The sequence below is a fragment of the Sturnus vulgaris genome, chromosome Z, assembly GCF_052056855.1.
Source record: "Sturnus vulgaris isolate bStuVul1 chromosome Z, bStuVul1.hap1, whole genome shotgun sequence".
In the NCBI taxonomy this organism is placed as follows: Eukaryota; Metazoa; Chordata; class Aves; order Passeriformes; family Sturnidae; genus Sturnus; species Sturnus vulgaris.
Genome location: NC_142283.1, coordinates 72,298,940 through 72,305,061, shown reverse-complemented (window position 1 = coordinate 72,305,061; position 6,122 = coordinate 72,298,940).

Genomic DNA, 6,122 nt, shown 5'->3' with positions numbered 1-6,122 from the left:
GGACCCCTCAAGGGTGGCGGTCCCTCTCCCCAGCAGAGGGTGAAAGACCCTCAGCTAGTGGGTGTCCCCTCTCCTCAGTGATGAGTGAAGGGACTCTGAGTAGTCAGTGTCCCCTCTCCTCAGTGCTGCGGTTGGGATCACTCAGCAGTGGGTATCCCCTCTCCTCAGTGATGAGTTTGGAATCAGTGAGTCATGGGTTTCCACTCTCCTCAGCACTGGGTGTCTGCTCTCCTCAACAATGAAGTCGGCACCCCTCGGCCATGACTGTCCCCTCTCCTCAGTGGCTGGTCAGGGACCCCTCCATCAATGATGTCGTCTCTCCTCAGAGCTGGGTGAAGAATCCTTCGGCAGTGTCTGTCCCCTGTCCTCAGTAATGGAACACATTAGAAGAGAACAGAGAGTTGTGGTGATGTCAGCTCACAACCTGCCAAGAAAAAAGTGAAGTAAGCATCAGGGATTATCAATAAAGAAACAAAACCCAAACGAAAACAAAAAATCCACCTCATTCTGCTGTTGAATAAATCTTGGGTGAAACTTCCTCTCATTTTTTGCCCATGGTTTTGTTTCCCCCATCACAAAAGGGTCAGGAACAGAAACAGCAAGCGTGGAGCCCCAGGGCTGTTTGGGAGCCGGATTGACTTCCATGTGAAGAAGGAGCAAAGCAGGCATGGCTGCCCAGCCTGGTGGAGTGAACTCTGGGCCCATAGCATCCTGACGTTTATCACACCACAGACCAGGGAATGAGCACTTATTCTCTAGGGATAGCGGATTTACAGTACAATCAATGACAATAATCTAGTAGGGAATTTGAGTCCAACCAGCAAATTATTTTTTTCATGTGGTGCAGAAGGGAATGGGAAAATCCTTTCCCTCAACATGTAATTTGTGCACACACAAAAAGGTACTGGACAAGTTAGTGGGATATTGTGCCTTGCTCTGCGGCGCTGCCGGAGTCCCAGCTCTGTGCCATGCCCCATAGGCTCCACACCTCTGCTAAACCAGTTTGCCCAGCTCATTCCCAGCCCAAATCACTGGTCAACCCAACACCTTCCTTTATGAATGTGATCAGCATAGCCATGTGAATACATCCATATCCACAGGCTTGCCATTGCTGCAAGAAGGCTCGAGATCCATCAAGTGATACTGAAGATGTGGCTGGGGCTGGATTTTGTGCTGAGCAGAAGGAACACGTGCCAAGAAGTTGGCAGCTGGGGACACAAGCTGCTGGCCATTGGCTACCTGGCACCATGGGCTTCTGCTGTGGGCTGTGTCAGAGATGGTGCCTCTCTCCAGGCCTTGACAGAGAACTGTGCCTCCAGGGGTGTCCTCAAGTTGGATCAATGCAATTATCCTGATCCACCTTGTTCCTTCCAGCACCGGATAAACTGAACCATTGCATAAAAAGACATTATTTTTCAAGGCTCAAGGAAACAGGGCTATGGGAGTAAAAAACCATAAACCGTAATTCCAATGCTCTCTCCTGCTCATGGTCCTGTGGTTTATCTAAATGGTCCTTATCCTGAAGGAAGAGCAAGAAGGCAGTTTTTTACAGAAGAGGAATGACAGACACAATCTACCCTTTTTTCAGGACAAGCCCCATGAAGCTTCCCACCTCACACCTGAGTCTATCAATTCTGCTTGCTTCTCCAGGGAGATTACCCTGCATTCTCTTTGCTGCTCTGACTTTCTTAGGTTTCATTGTTCTCCCTCTCTGTTCTCTTTGAGGATGAGCATATCATATCACGGCTGCTGTAGCTGCTTGTGTCTTCTTTCCACCTATGATCTCTTACACTTTGTCAGCTCTTTTGTAGAGATGACACTTAGCAGCTGTGGACACTTAACACAAAAGGTGACTCCATCATCAGGGCACTTGGTCTGGATAGTGCCTCCTGGGAATGCTGGAGTTTGTACATCACAGCCACATTCTGTAGGCCACACAGGGAAGAGCACAAGGGGCTTGTTGTCCTGTACAAAGTTCACACCAGTGTTATATCCTCACCAAAAGCTGTTCCCTGGGATTCCCTGCCAGAATGTCAGGGGAGATCTGATCAGAGGGATTCAGCCCCCTGCAAGCAGCCCAGTGCTATGCCCTCCTTTGCTGTGAGCTATCTGGAAATACGCAGCACCAAACTTGTGCTCCGCTCAGCATGGATCCAGCCCGAGGCACAAAGCCCTGGCGTATCAGGGAGCTTCTCCAATCCTGCGCAGCACAAGATGCACCAGGCTGAGATGGAGTGGGTGTACTTCTGGAAACACTGGCTGGTCTTGTTTTAGCTCCAGTGCTGTAGGGAGGGACGAGCTCTAAATGCTTGTAAAAGGGTTTATTCTCAGGAAAAGGATGTAATTCCCAGGAAAATTAACTCATGTTAAGGAAAGGCTTGGATGTCTAGAAGAATTTTGGCACTCTGGGCCTGATTCAAAATTGTACCAGTAATCCTTTCCCACGAGATATACTAGTGAATTCCTGAGTTTATTGAGGGCTTTTGTCTGTTACTTTTAACGTAAAAAACAGTGGACACTATTTTGTAACTGCTGCTGTTGTGCCTATTCACAATTTAGAGTTTAGTTCCCTGGATGACTTCCAGACAAAATCAGGTTGGTCTGTGCCACTCACTGAAGTGAATCCCAGGTACCAGTATCTGCAGTTTCTATTTCATCACTGAGATTTGGGTAGGGTTGCCTAAACAGCAGTCTTTCCTTTGAGGTGATGTTAGTCTGCTTTGCAATTGCAAAAGCTGCTGGAAGTGTCTCCTATTTTCCTCTCAACATCTGTACATTTGTTGCTCTGGTGCCATTAGCTGCCCAAGCCCTACACCAAAACAGTGCTTGTCCCCAGCAAATAACCAACTTCCAGTGCCTGAGGGTGGGATGACAACGGATATTTTGAGGCAAGAGTGTTAATTAGCTAGTTGCTTTCCCTTGGATGTCTAGATTGATAGTCTCTAGTTCAGAGTAACCCCAGTACCTGCGCTTGTGGGATTCTAGACCCAGTCTAGATCCTGGTCTGCTCCTCTCTGTGGCCAAACTGCAGGAAGCAGGTAGTCATGAGAACAAACTGGCCTGGGAGCTCCTGGACTTGGGCCAATAAGGTATGTGACCTGCTTTAAAACTATGAATTCTAGCAGTTGCAGTAGGGGCGGGTATAAAATACACATTTTAGTGTCTCTATACACATTTATATATTATTTACACCCGCATTGTTGCCTATTGGTTAAAAACAACTTGAATATTGGGAAGCAGAATTTTATTTTAAGAAGCTTGCTTCCACGTCTAAGTCTCAAAACATCAAAACTTCTTTAAACTGAAATAGTCTGGCTTCAGACAAAATCTTCATAGGAGCCTCGGATCCTTATGTCAGTATGTTCCAGGTAGGAAAGCAATTTCCCCAGCAGCTTCTGGCAAGCAACAGCTATAGTGTTGCTCCAGCAGGACAAAAATGTGGAGATTTGAAACTGGCAAGCACTTCCAAGAACACCGAGGTGTGCCACAATCTCCTTTAGCAGTGAATATATCAATCTTTTTAAGTGCAACAAGTAGAACAAGAGTTTACCTCTAACTGTGTCCAAATCAGGGCTGAGTTTGATCCCTCTTTTTAAAAAACAGCTTAGGGGCCTCTGTCACAACTTGATGAAGCCACGTGTGGAAAGCAATGGTAATCATCCTGCCCTGTGTTTTCTCAGTCTTGCTATAAAACCTCAGAATTTATGAATCTTCTTTGAATTTTGCTTTAGAGTGAATTTATTTGCTCCTAGATGAAGGGTGCCCTTTTGGCAGCATTTATTCCTGATATATTTATAGGCAGCAACTCTATCCCTTCTCAAACTGTGTTTTGAAAGTTTAGAACGAAGTCTGAAAGAGTTTAGCTTGTCTGAGACTAAATGTCCCTTCTAGTCAGGATCTCATTAACCCTCTGCACTTCTTCAAGGTTTAAGTAATCTTTTCTGAATGTAGATAGGCTAAATAATGCATTTAACCTGCATGGAAAACCCTTGTCCTGCCACATGTGAAACTACTCGCAGTAAGCACACAATTAGATAACTCTCATGCTCTTCTTTTTTTTTTTTTTTTGTTTTTTTTTTTTTTTTTTTTGTTTTTTTTTGTTTTTCTGCAGTAGTTTATACCAGATATTCTAATTGGCATCTCATCAGCACTCAGGAACACAATGTTCCATGAGACAGGCAGCCTTCACACCTCTGCTGCAACCACTTGATTTTCAGCAGCAGTGTTTCCCAGTTTGTTTCATTGGCACATTCTTCCCCCTTGGAAAGGTCCCTAATGACAGTATTTATGAGTGTGGGTACCAGAATCCACTTCAATGCATTTCAGTAACACCCTTCTTTACCATACAGAGCCTCTTTTGTTAAGATGACCCATTATTTTCCCCTTTTAAAATTGTATCTTTGCATTCCTTGTCATCTGACTCTAATTAATATTCACATTTGAAATTACTTTTAAAATATGTTGAAATCCTGGTAAAAGAACACAGAACATTTTCTTTGTCGAGAGAGAATCTAGATTAGTAAGCTAAAAAATCATTATAGGAAATTTGAATTCTTTTTTTCATCCTTCTTCCTACTTATTCCATAACTTTTCTTCTTCCAAAGACACCCAAATCCCTTTTCTCCACTGAAAGTGAGGTATCTTTTTTAGTCTCTGCTGTGACACCACCTCTGGCCAGCTATTGCTTCTCTCAGGTCTCAGGGTGCAATTTTCAAGCCCTCTGAAAACTTTAATCTCTATTCTGGACGGGGTGACCTGTCCTTACACCTGCTTTTTATTTTGTCCTCTTCTTCTGTTTCCCTTTCTCGCAACATGGAGGGAGACATATTCAGTTGAGGAGGCACACCTAATACAGGATTTTTAATCTTCACACAGGTTCCCCTCCTCTCTGCTGTTCTCCATCAAAGACTACTCATGACATGGAGCTTTGGAGTTCTTCTGTAGGTTATTAGCTGGGAACAATTCTGAGGTTTTCCATGCAGAGTTGACCTCCGAGTCACCACATTCTTTGTTAATTGACCACTTTTATTACTGCTCAGATTTTTTGATCCTCCTCAATATCATTCACCATAGATATACAACCACAGAGGCCTGGAGTCACCTCCTAAAATATTTAGACATTATTCAGGACACAAATTTCAAATGTTTTTTTGTACCAAGAGAAATAAAAAATTCCATGCCATTCCTTGTTCCATGCCAAGTCCTCGTGCTTCTCAGTCCAGGTGACTTCATTAACTAGTTCCTGCAATTTATTGCTCTAACTTCTGTCCTTGAAATGAAGTATCATGATTGTAAACATTTGTAACCTTTCACTTGGTGTAATGAAACTTTTATCAGCGGGTATAAGGTTATTTTCTGTAACCAGCTTGTCTACAGTAATCTCCACACGCTTAAGAAACAATGTTAATGACCACCAGCTTAGGCTAGTTCGCTGGATGTTTAAATTGAGCAAGCCCTGGAGGGTGCAAGTGACTTCAGAGCCAACTCTGAGTTGTGTTGCAGTCACAGGAAGCTACCAAGCTACTCCCCTGGCATTAGGGAAAGAGAAACAGTGTCTCAATGAATAAGAAATTAGCAGAGAGGAGGATCTTGCCTGTAATTTACAGAAAATTGTGAAATGCTTTCTGGTGAAATTTCCCCAGCACTGCAAACTCTATACCATAGAAACCAAATATGTTTTCACTTCTTAGGAGATAACTTGATGCTGGTTAGGACAATCAGACAGATCACTGGCATTGTGGATGACTGTGTGGTGTACTGCATGATGACTTTTCCTTCCTTAGGAGCTTCTCCAAAAAGGGGACTAGAGTAGTAAAGCCTCTGCTGGGGCCATAAGACTACAAGACAAATATACAAAGAAAGGGGAACTCATGGAAGAGCAATTTAAAAATAACCACACTGAACTATTGTTACAGTGTCTTATTGACCCAAAGCAGTGAAAATAAAACAAAAGGTACCTGGGATGGGAGATCCCAGTGGAAGGTTAGAGACTTAGAGATGCAAAAAGAGATGCCAGCCCATTCTGCCAGGCATCACCTTACCCAACCATCCTGGCATCCAGCCTGGCAGCTTACACATGATCCAGTGTTCACTTCTGGGAAACACCATAGCCGGAGCTCACA